We start from the raw sequence: 11272 nt of genomic DNA on the forward strand, positions 1-11272 counted from the left end.
GTGGTTGTCTTCTCTGTGTAGGAGGGGTGGTGGTGTTCTACCTGCAGGAGGGGTGGTTGTGTTCTCCGTGCAGGAGGGGGTGGTGGTGTTGTTCGTGCAGGAGGTGTGGTGGGGTTCTCCGTGCAGGAGGGGTGGTTGGAGGGGTGGTTGTGTTCTCGGTGTAGGAGGGGTGGTGGTGTTCTCCGCGCAGGAGGGGTGGTTGTGTTCTCTGTGCAGGTGGGGTGGTTGTGTTCTCCGTGTAGGAGGGGTGGTGGTGTTCTACATGCAGGAGGGGTGGTTATGTTCTCCGTGCAGGAGTGGTGGTGGTGTTCTTCGTGCAGGAGGGGTGGTGGGTGGTAGTGTTCTCCGTGCAGGAGGGTGGTGGGGTGGTTGTGTTCTACGTGCAGGAGGGGTGGTGGTGTTCTCCGTGTAAATGGGGTGGTTGTGTTATCTCACACAGTTGTATGAGCGTGCAGTGAAGGGAAGGGAAGTCTGTGTTCAGAGCTAGGCTGGCACCGGAAGTTGGGCACAATGCACACCATTGCTTTGCCTTGTGTCCACGCACACCAATGAGAGCAACATCCTAGCACTGAGTGTGCCACATTGCCGGTCCGGTTCTCACCTTACCTGTCCTCCAGGGGAGGTGTCGGCACTGGAAGGTAATTCTTGGCCCGTCCTTTCTTCAGAAACGAGGGCCTGGCCAGGATGCGCGAGAAAGGCCCCTGCAAAGAGTACAGATGCAGTGTCAGAGCACGGGTCAGGTCACCACTGCAAGAGGTGTGTGCTGCCATGCTAGCCCAAAACTATCCACCGGCCAAAATTGGCAGCTGTGTTTCCACCCCTCAAACATGGTCCAGATCCCACCACTTCCAGCAATAACCCAACACTGCACACATGCCACCACTCTCAGCTATGTGCTACAACACAACCCACATGACACCACTGTCAGCTGTTTGTCTCCACCACAGCACCCCCACATGACACCACTGTCAGCTGTGTGTTTCCATTTTAACACTGCCACATGTCACCACGGTCAGCTGTGTGTCTCCTCCCCCACTTAGCTTGCCCACATGTCACCACTGTCAACTGTGCCTCTCCACCACAGCACTTGCACATGTCACCACTGAAAGCTGTGTATTTCCACCCCAACACTGCCCCCATGTCACCACTGTCAGATGAGTTTCCAGCCCAACACTGCTCCCATGTCACCATTGTCAACTGTGTGTCTCCACTCCCAGCTGCCCACATGTCACCAGTGTCAGCTGTGTCTCCACGCCCACTTGCCCACATGTCACCAGTGTCAGCTGTGTGTCTCCACTCCCACTCTGCCCACATGTCACCAGTGTCTGTTGTGTCTCCACTCCCACTCTGCCCACGTCACCAGTGTCTGCTGTGTGTCCACTCCCACTCTGCCCACATGTCACCAGTGTCAGCTGTGTGTCTCCACTCCCACTCTGCCCACATGTCACCAGTGTCTGTTGTGTCTCCACTCCCACTCTGCCCACGTCACCAGTGTCTGCTGTGTGTCCACTCCCACTCTGCCCACATGTCACCAGTGTCAGCTGTGTCTCCACTCCCACTCTGCCCACATGTCACTAGTGTCAGCTGTGTCTCCACTCCCACTCTGCCCACATGTCACCAGTGTCAGCTGTGTCTCCACTCCCACTTGCCCACATGTCACCAGTGTCAGCTGTGTGTCTCCACTCCCACTCTGCCCACATGTCACCAGTGTCTGTTGTGTCTCCACTCCCACTTGCCCACATGTCACCAGCGTCTGCTGTGTCTCCACTCCCACTCTGCCCACATGTCACCAGTGTCAGCTGTGTCTCCACTCCCACTTGCCCACATGTCACCAGTGTCAGCTGTGTGTCTCCACTCCCACTCTGCCCACGTGTCAGCACTATCAGCTGTGTGTCTCCACTCCCACTCTGCCCACATGTCACCAGTGTCAGCTGTGTCTCCACTCCCACTTGCCCACATGTCACCAGTGTCAGCTGTGTGTCTCCACTCCCACTCTGCCCACATGTCACCAGTGTCAGCTGTGTGTCTCCACTCCCACTCTGCCCACATGTCACCAGTGTCTGTTGTGTCTCCACTCCCACTCTGCCCACATGTCACCAGTGTCAGCTGTGTCTCCACTCCCACTTGCCCACATGTCACCAGTGTCAGCTGTGTGTCTCCACTCCCACTCTGCCCACGTGTCAGCACTATCAGCTGTGTGTCTCCACTCCCACGCTGCCCACATGTCACCTGCTTCTGTCTACCTACCAGCTTTGGGTCTGGTGGACAGGGGATTTGCCCCTGCCCCGCACCGTTGCTGCCATCCCAATTCAGTGTCTGCTGAAGCGATTTCGGGTAGTCGTCCAGGTTGGTGGTGTGGTCCATGACCGATAAAGCCTTGTTACTTCTGGAAGAGATTAAATAAGACAGCCCCAGGCAGCTCGGCATCAGGCTCGTCTGGGAAGCAGTGGTATTGAAGGCTCGCTAGAATGAGGTGTGAGGTGCAGCAGGGTGACAGTGGGCACACCGTGCCCACAAGAGAAATAATGTCCGTGTTTGAGACTGGGGGACAATGAAAGCACTTATAAAATGGGGTGAATAGGCACTACACGTGTTTGGACAGCAGGCGCCCCCAAGAGGTAGAGCAGTGTGTGGTCATTAGAGAAAGGGCGACAGTACATGTTTACACTGAAATAGGGAAACAGTGGGTGTTAACATTGATATAGAGAAACAGCTGATGTTTACAGGGTGATAAGAAGACAGTGGATGTTTACAGCGAGACAAGAAGACAGTGAATGTTTACTGTAAGATATGGAGGCACTCGATGTTGATCGTGAGAAACGTGACAGTAGATGTTTACATTGAGAAAGGGTGACAGTACATGTTAATAGTGCTATAGGGAGACAATGGCCTCCGATTTTGCCAACTACTTCTCTTCAAAAATCACCCTTCTTCGCTTATCAACTACTTCTTCTTTTACGTCATCTCCCTCTATTCTCTCCTCCTCTCCCCTCTCTGTAATGTCTCCTTTCAATCTCTCTGTGAGGCTGATGTCTCCTTTTCTATTGCTAACGCTCTTCCGACTGCTTCTCCTTCTGACCCTCTCCCCTCCTCCCCTTTCCCCACGGTCTATCCCACTCTTCTACGCTTGTTTACTGTTCTCTTTAATTCTTCATTGTCATCTGACATTTTTTATTCCTCCTTCAAGCACACATGTATATTCCCTATCTTAAGAAATCTATCCCTTGAGCCCTCTTTGCCATCTAACGTTCTGTCTCTCTTCTTCCCTTCCTATCTAAATTACTGGAGCCTATTGTTTTCCCTCAGGTGTCTGCCTTTGCCAATACTCACTCACTTCTTCCTTTTCCATTTGGTTTCCATCCTGGACACTCTACTGAGACTGCCCTCCTGGCTGTTTCTGATTCTCTTCTCTCTGCTCGTTATTCTAAACTCTCCTCTCCTGCTCCTTGACTTGTCGGACACTTTTGATGCAGTGGACCATACTCATTTTCTGTCATCTCTGCACCAACCTGGCTTCCGTGAGTCTGTCCTCGATTAGTTCCACTTCTATCTCTCTAATCACTCTTTTGCTTTTTCTTGGGCCGGTCACGCTTCTACTACTCAACCTCTTTTTTATGGTGTCCCCCAAGACTCTGTCTTGGGTCCTCTTCTTTTTTCTCTTTTCACAATACCTCCTGCCACTATTATGTCTTCTGTTGGTTTCACTTATCACCCATATACCGATGACTCTTCATCCCCATCGGACTCTAAACTTTTTCATCCCTATCGGACTCTATATAATCATCTCTCACTGCTTCTTTGCTCTCCATTCAGACTTGGATAATGAACGACTATTTACACCTTAATCCTCTAAGACTGAGGTCCTTTTCTTTCATGCTACCACCAGTCCCCCTCCTCTTCCTCTCTCATCCTTATCCATTCCTCTCTCTATTATTCCTATTATTCCTATCTCTTTTTCAGTTCATAATGTGGGCGTTGTTTTTGACTCCTCTCTTCCTTTTCTATACACATTTTGCCTATCTCTCGTTCCTCTCTCTTTCCTCACTTTAATATTTGCATAGCCTGTCGGTTTCTTACTTTGAAGGCTGCTAAGCTCCTTATTTCTTCTTTTGTTTTCTCCCATCTTTTTATTGCTCTTCCCTTCTTCTTTGTGTCCCCACTTATCAACTTGCCCCTCTTTGTTCCATCTACCACTCTTCGGTCTGCACTCTATGTCGCTTGACCCCGGTGATTCCATCTCTGATGCCTTATTCTCTTTGCGTTGGTTACCTTTTGAACCTTGTCTGCTCTTTAACTTCCTTTGCCTTGGATTTAACTGTCTTTATGGTTTAGCCCCTCCCTATTTGTCCTCTTTGATTTCCTTTTACTATCTGTCTCTGGCCCTTCACCCTCAGTCCCTTTTCCTTTTGTCCGTACCTCGTCCTCCCTGTGCTTCTTCTCGTTTTTGCTTCTTTTCACTCTTAGTTCCCATGCACTGGAATCTTCTCCCTCTTTCTCTACACTCTATATATTCTCCCTCACTCTTTAAATCTCGTCTGAAGCTCTATATTCTATTCAATTGACTCATTCTCCATTTGTTGTGGATTTTACTGTACTACTATTATTATTTTGTAAAGCACTTAGACGTCAACTACTATAAAAGCTCAATAAAAATACAAATGGAGATGCAGTGACATTTGGTTTGACTCTTTTTGTAAATAAACCAATAACATCAATTGTGCATGAAGCTGGGAAAGGACCAAGTGCCTGTGGCCTGAGAAATCACTGAGTGATCAATTGGTGTCATCAGTGGGATCTCTGGGTGATCCCTGGTTGAGTTATGAGTCATCTCTGGCCAATACCAGGAGATTCCTCCACCTATAGTGCTCTTGGGCTCTGCAATGAACAGACACTCCCTTGCAGGCTTTCCTCTCTGGCAGGTTTTCCTTCTTCTCAGTTGCTCCCTCCCTGGCAGGCTCACCCTCTCTCTGCAAGGAGCAGTAGCCTGACATTCAAACTGTAAATAATAGCCACTGTCAGAAGCTACACTTTCCAACTCTACATTCTACCCCGCATTTTACCCCACCTGTCCTTCCCGCACAGGACCATGGCAGTGATATCATTAGTCCTCATAAGACTGCATTACGCAGCCACCCTTTATCTGGGACCCCGGAATATCTCATGGAAAAACTACAAAGAGTATAAAACATGTCAGTGGTACTGTCTCTCGGGATGAAAAGGTTTGAACGCATCACCCCTGCACTTTGCATGCTTCATTGGCTACCCATTAAGAAGAGAATACACTTCAAAGCCCTCCCCGTTGCCCGCCATGCTCATCTTGCAGCATTACATACCCCCCAGGACACTTAGGTCGAGTAACTCATATCAAGGATCGCTTTAATAACACCCAGACTCTGAAGGGTGGTTCAAGGGGTTCTGTTCTGGGCAGGTTGTGGGCAGGGTACTCTATTGGGCTTTCCTCTCTCAACCTCCAGTGGGCTCTCCATGCTGACCCAGGCGACCCTAGCCCCCAGGTCTTCCAGCTAGCAATCAGTACCACCTACTGTCTAAATGTGGCTGGAGGTGGCAGCCTAAAGGCAAAAAGCCGTATCTATCTGCCTCCCTCCAGGGTTCCTCTAGGGGTAATTGAACAGCCCTCATGATTGTCAACAGGAAATGATGGTTTTCTTGTGCCAAAACCAGACGCCCTGGCCCACGCTTTCACTGCATGCGCCCCTCTCTCTCCTTGATATCACTAGTCTTTCTGCCTCACCCTTTCCTCTACTGTCTCACTGCTGCCCCTTCACTACCCTCTCTGCCACCATCCAGGCTTCATCCTTACCTCTCTATCTATCCTTCTATGCCTCTGATGTCTGCACTCTCACCTCTCTCCTCAGCCCTCTCCTCGTCTCTCAACGAACCTTTCTCTTCCCGTCTCTGCTTACCCTTCTCCTCACCTTTCTCCTTACCCTTCTCCTCACCCCGTTCCACACCTCCCTGCTACACAGAATCCTTTATGTATGCTGTGCTCTGCCCTCACCACGCTCTCTCTGATCTCTTCCAACTACTTCCTCATCTGCTTCACTTTGCACTCACCACTTCCACCACTACCGCCTTGCACTCTCTCCACACCCTCCTACCATAAACTCTCTTTGTCACTCTCTCTCTCTCTAACTCCTCCCTACACTTTCTCTCACCTTCTCTAGCTTCACTCTCCTTTCACACACACCCTCCTCACAATACACTACATACAACTGGTACCACTCTCTTCCACAACCAATGTCTCACCTGCACTCTTCTCCAACTCCACCTTCCTGCGCCCTCCCTGGCAGCTGCTCCCTCTCTGGCAGGCGCTCCCTCCCTGGCAGCTGCTCCCTCTCTGGCAGGTACTCTCTCCCTGGCAGCTGCTCTCTCTCTGGCAGGCGCTCCCTCACTGGCAACTGCTCCTTCTCTGGCAGGCGCTCCCTACCTGGCAGCCGTTCTCTCTGCCAGGCGATCTCTCCCTGGCAGCCGCTCCCTCTCTGGCAGGTTCTCTCTCCCTGGCAGCTGCTCCCTCTCTGGCAGGCGCTCCCTCCCTGGCAGCTGCTCCCTCTCTGGCAGGTACTCTCTCCCTGGCAGCTGCTCTCTCTCTGGCAGGCGCTCCCTCACTGGCAGCTGCTCCCTCTCTGGCAGGCACTCCCTACCTGGCAGCCGTTCTCTCTGCCAGGCAATCTCTCCCTGGCAGCCACTCCCTCTCTGGCAGATACTCCCTACCTGGCAGCCGCTCCCTCTCTGGCAGGTTCTCTCTCCCTGGCAGTCACTTCCTCTCTGGCATGCGCTCCCTACCTGGAAGCCACTCCCTCTCTGGCAGGCACTCTCTCCCTGACAGTCACTTCCTCTCTAGCAGGCGCTCCCTACCTGGAAGCCACTCCCTCTCTGACAGGTGCTTTCTCCCTGACAGCTGCTCCCTCTCTGGCAGGCGCTCTCTCCCTGGCAGCCACTCCCTCTCTGGCAGGCGCTACCTCCCTGGCAGCCACTCCCTCTCTGGCAGGTGCCCTCTCCCTAGCAGCCACTCCCCCTCTGGCAGCCGCTCCCCCTCTGACAGGTGCTCCCTCCCTGGCAGCCGCTACCTCCCTGGCAGCCACTCCCTCTCTGGCAGGTGCACTCTCCCTAGCAGCCGCTCCCCCTCTGGCAGGTGCTCCCTCCCTGGCAGCCGCTCCCTCCCTGGCAGCCACTCCCTCTCTGGCAGGTGCTCTCTCCCTAGCAGCTGCTTCCCCTCTGGCAGGCACTCCCTCACTGGCAGCCACTCCCCATCTGGCAGCCGCTCCCCTCTGGCAGGTGCTCCCCCTCTGGCAGGTGCTCCCTCCCTGGCAGCTGCCTCCTCTCTGGCAGGCACTCCCTCCCTGGCAGCCACTCCCTCTCTGGCAGATGCTCTCTCCCTAGCAGCCGCTCCCCCTCGGCAGGCACTCCCTCCCTGGCAGCCACTCCCCCTCTGGCAGCCGCTCCCCCTCTGGCAGGCGCTCCCTCCCTGGCAGCCACTCCCCCTCTGGCAGCCGCCCCCCCTCTGGCAGGCGCTCCCTCCCTGGCAGCTGCTCCCTCTCTGGCAGGCGCTCCCTCGCTGGCAGCTGCTCCCTCCCTGGCAGGCGCTGCTTACCTGGCACCCGCTCTCTCTCGGGGGCTCTCCTCAGTGGCATTTTCTCCCTTCTGTTCAGAGGTGACCTGGCGGTACTTGGCTGCCCTCCCCGCCTCCTCAGTGCATTTGGTGAAACCAACAGAGCCCAGCGCCGGGAACCTCTGCATCCGGGTCTGGAGCGTCTTCTTCACTTTGCTGTACAGGTAGGTCACCTCTGAGACTTCCTTCACTGGCGGAGAGAGCGTTAGAGTGTCAGAGTGCAAGAGTGCAGCGTGCGGAGAGGTCACTAATAACAATTACTTCGTTCTCTAAACTGCTGTTTTCATCCTTTCATTTGCCACCTGATGCCACTTTTTCATATGTAGACACACATCTCCCCCTTCCCCCTGCCCCCACCCCCACCACTGGGTGCTGGATTAGCCTGGAAGTGATTTCACAACCAATGTGAACTATTGTGATGTTAGCATAAGTGTGTCCCTTAGGGAGAATTCTTATGTTATGTTGATTCACACCGCACACCGCTACCACCAGAGGGCAGCCTCCAGGCGCTCGCGTGGCTCTGCAAGAGAGAGGCGTGAGGGGGGGGGGGTTCAGTCAGGATAGGATGAACGGATGGGTTCAGAACCAGGAGGAACTGGCGTCTTCGAGGGCTGTATTGCGTGTGGGATTGGTTCGGAAAGTCCCACACGTTGCAACCATATGGGTAGTGCCTCTGATGTGTGCTAGTGTTTGTGTTGGTGTGTGTGTCGTGTGATGTTGGGTGGATTGTGGTTGTGCGCACTGGTTAGTTGTATCCATAAGGGTGCCAGAGTAATGGATGGGTGTTGTTGCACAACTATCCATTGTGTTGGTGTGTAATTGTGTAGTGATAGATTTATGGACTCTATGTCGGGGAGTTCCCTCGAGGTGTGCTTCCAGAATCGCAGCAAAGTTGTATGGTGTGAACATTATCTTGATTTGTGGTGTGTTTATGTGTAGTGTGGCTAGCCCATAGTCTAGTGTAGTGGCATTGGTTTTGATGGAGGAGCAGGAAGGGGAGGAAGGGGAGATGGGTTAGTAAATCGGCCGGTTTGGTGGAGCCTATGTTGTGACTCTTCTTGGTGTGTTTATGCGTAGTGTGGCTAGCCCATAGTCTAGTGTAGTGGCATTGGTTATGTTAGAGGAGCAGGAAGGGGAGCTGTGTTAGTAAGTCGGCTGGTTTGGTGGATCCTCTGTTGTGACTCTTCTTGGTGTGTTTATACGTAGCGTGGCTAGCCCATAGTCTAGTGTAGTGGCATTGGTTATGATGGAGGAGCAGGAAGGGGAGGAAGGGAGATGGGTTAGTAAGTCGGCCAGCTTGGTGCTAGCCCATAGTCTAGTGTAGTGTCGTTAATTATGTTGGAGGAGCAGGAAGGGGAAATGGGTTAGTAAGTCGGCTGGTTTGGTGGAGCCTATGTTGTGACTCTTTTTGGTGTGTTTATGTGTAGCGTGGCTAGCCCATAGTCTAGTGTAGTGGCATTGGTTATGTTGGAGGAGCAGGAAGGGGAGCTCGGTTAGTAAGTCGGCCGGTTTGGTGGAGCCTATGTTGTGACTCTTGGTGTGTTTATGCGTAGTGTGGCTAGCCCATAGTCTAGTGTAGTGGCATTGGTTATGTTGGAGGAGCAGGAAGGGGGGCTGTGTTAGTAAGTCGGCTGGTTTGGTGGATCCTCTGTTGTGACTCTTCTTGGTGTGTTTATGCGTAGTGTGGCTAGCCCATAGTCTAGTGTAGTGGCATTGGTTATGATGGAGGAGCAGGAAGGGGAGGAAGGGAGATGGGTTAGTAAGTCGGCCGGCTTGGTACTAGCCCATAGTCTAGTGTAGTGTCATTAATTATGTTGGAGGAGCAGGAAGGGGAAATGGGTTAGTAAGTCGGCTGGTTTGGTGGAGCCTATGTTGTGACTCTTCTTGGTGTGTTTATGTGTAGCATGGCTAGCCCATAGTCTAGTGTAGTGGCATTGGTTATGTTGGAGGAGCAGGAAGGGGAGCTGGGTTAGTAAGTTGGCCGGTTTGGTGGAGCCTATATTGTGACTCTTCTTGGTGTCTTTATGCGTAGCGTGGCTAGCCCATAGTCTAGTGTAGTGGCATTGGTAATGTTGGAGGAGCAGGAAGGGGAGCTGGGTTAGTAAGTCAGCCGGTTTGGTGGAGCCTATCTTGTGACTCTTCTTGGTGTGTTTATGTGTAGTGTGGCTAGCCCATAGTCTAGTGTAGTGGCATTGGTTATGTTGGAGGAGCAGGAAGGGGAGCTGGGTTAGTAAGTCGGCCGGTTTGGTGGAGCCTATGTTGTGACTCTTCTTGGTGTGTTTATGCGTAGTGTGGCTAGCCCGTAGTCTAGTGTAGTGGCATTGGTTATGTTGGAGGAGCAGGAAGGGGAGCTGTGTTAGTAAGTCGGCTGGTTTGGTGGATCCTCTGTTGTGACTCTTCTTGGTGTGTTTATACGTAGCGTGGCTAGCCCATAGTCTAGTGTAGTGGCATTGGTTATGATGGAGGAGCAGGAAGGGGAGGAAGGGAGATGGGTTAGTAAGTCGGCTGGCTTGGTGCTAGCCCATAGTCTAGTGTAGTGTCATTAATTATGTTGGAGGAGCAGGAAGGGGAAATGGGTTAGTAAGTCGGCTGGTTTGGTGGAGCCTATGTTGTGACTCTTCTTGGTGTGTTTATGTGTAGCGTGGCTAGCCCATAGTCTAGTGTAGTGGCATTGGTTATGTTGGAGGAGCAGGAAGGGGAGCTCGGTTAGTAAGTTGGCCGGTTTGGTGGAGCCTATGTTGTGACTCTTCTTGGTGTGTTTATGCGTAGTGTGGCTAGCCCATAGTCTAGTGTAGTGGCATTGTTATGTTGGAGGAGCAGGAAGGGGAGCTGTGTTAGTAAGTCGGCTGGTTTGGTGGATCCTCTGTTGTGACTCTTCTTGGTGTGTTTATACGTAGAGTGGCTAGCCCATAGTCTAGTGTAGCGGCATTGGTTATGATGGAGGAACAGGAAGGGGAGGAAGGGAGGTGGGTTAGTAAGTCGGCCAGCTTGGTGCTAGCCCATAGTCTAGTGTAGTGTCATTAATTATGTTGGAGGAGCAGGAAGGGGAAATGGGTTAGTAAGTCGGCCGGTTTGGTGGAGCCTATCTTGTGACTCTTCTTGATGTGTTTATGCGTAGTGTGGCTAGCCCATAGTCTAGTGTAGTGGCATCGGTTATGTTGGAGGAGCAGGAAGGGGAGCTGGGTTAGTAAGCCGGCCGATTTGATGGAGCCTATGTTGTGACTCTTCTTGGTGTGTTTATGCGTAGCGTGGCTAGCCCATAGTCTAGTGTAGTGGCATTGGTTATGTTGGAGGAGCAGGAAGGGGAGCTGGGTTAGTAAGTCGGCCGGTTTGGTGGAGCCTATCTTGTGACTCTTCTTGATGTGTTTATGCGTAGTGTGGCTAGCCCATAGTCTAGTGTAGTGGCATCGGTTATGTTGGAGGAGCAGGAAGGGGAGCTGGGTTAGTAAGTCGGCCGATTTGGTGGAGCCTATGTTGTGACTCTTCTTGGTGTGTTTATGTGTAGTGTGGCTAGCCCGTAGTCTAGTGTAGTGGCATTGGTTATGTTGGAGGAGCAGGAAGGGGAGCTGTGTTAGTAAGTCGGCCGGTTTGGTGGAGCCTATGTTGTGACTCTTCTTGGTGTGTTAATGCGTAGTGTGGCTA

At 52.4% G+C, this 11272-nt stretch overlaps 1 long non-coding RNA gene across 1 annotated transcript; it reads right to left on the reverse strand.

Moving 5' to 3' along the window:
* Nucleotides 1-600: 600 nt before the first annotated feature.
* LOC138471562 (uncharacterized) lies at nucleotides 601-7804 on the reverse strand. The gene is made up of 3 exons (XR_011268465.1): nucleotides 7613-7804; nucleotides 2248-2386; nucleotides 601-701 (listed from the first exon to the last, which is right to left on the reverse strand). It is a non-coding gene; the product is annotated as an uncharacterized lncRNA (long non-coding RNA).
* Nucleotides 7805-11272: the final 3468 nt, after the last annotated feature.

The sequence above is a fragment of the Ambystoma mexicanum genome, chromosome 8 (genome assembly GCF_040938575.1).
Source record: "Ambystoma mexicanum isolate Mex_15411 chromosome 8, UKY_AmexF1_1, whole genome shotgun sequence".
Classification (NCBI taxonomy): Eukaryota; Metazoa; Chordata; class Amphibia; order Caudata; family Ambystomatidae; genus Ambystoma; species Ambystoma mexicanum.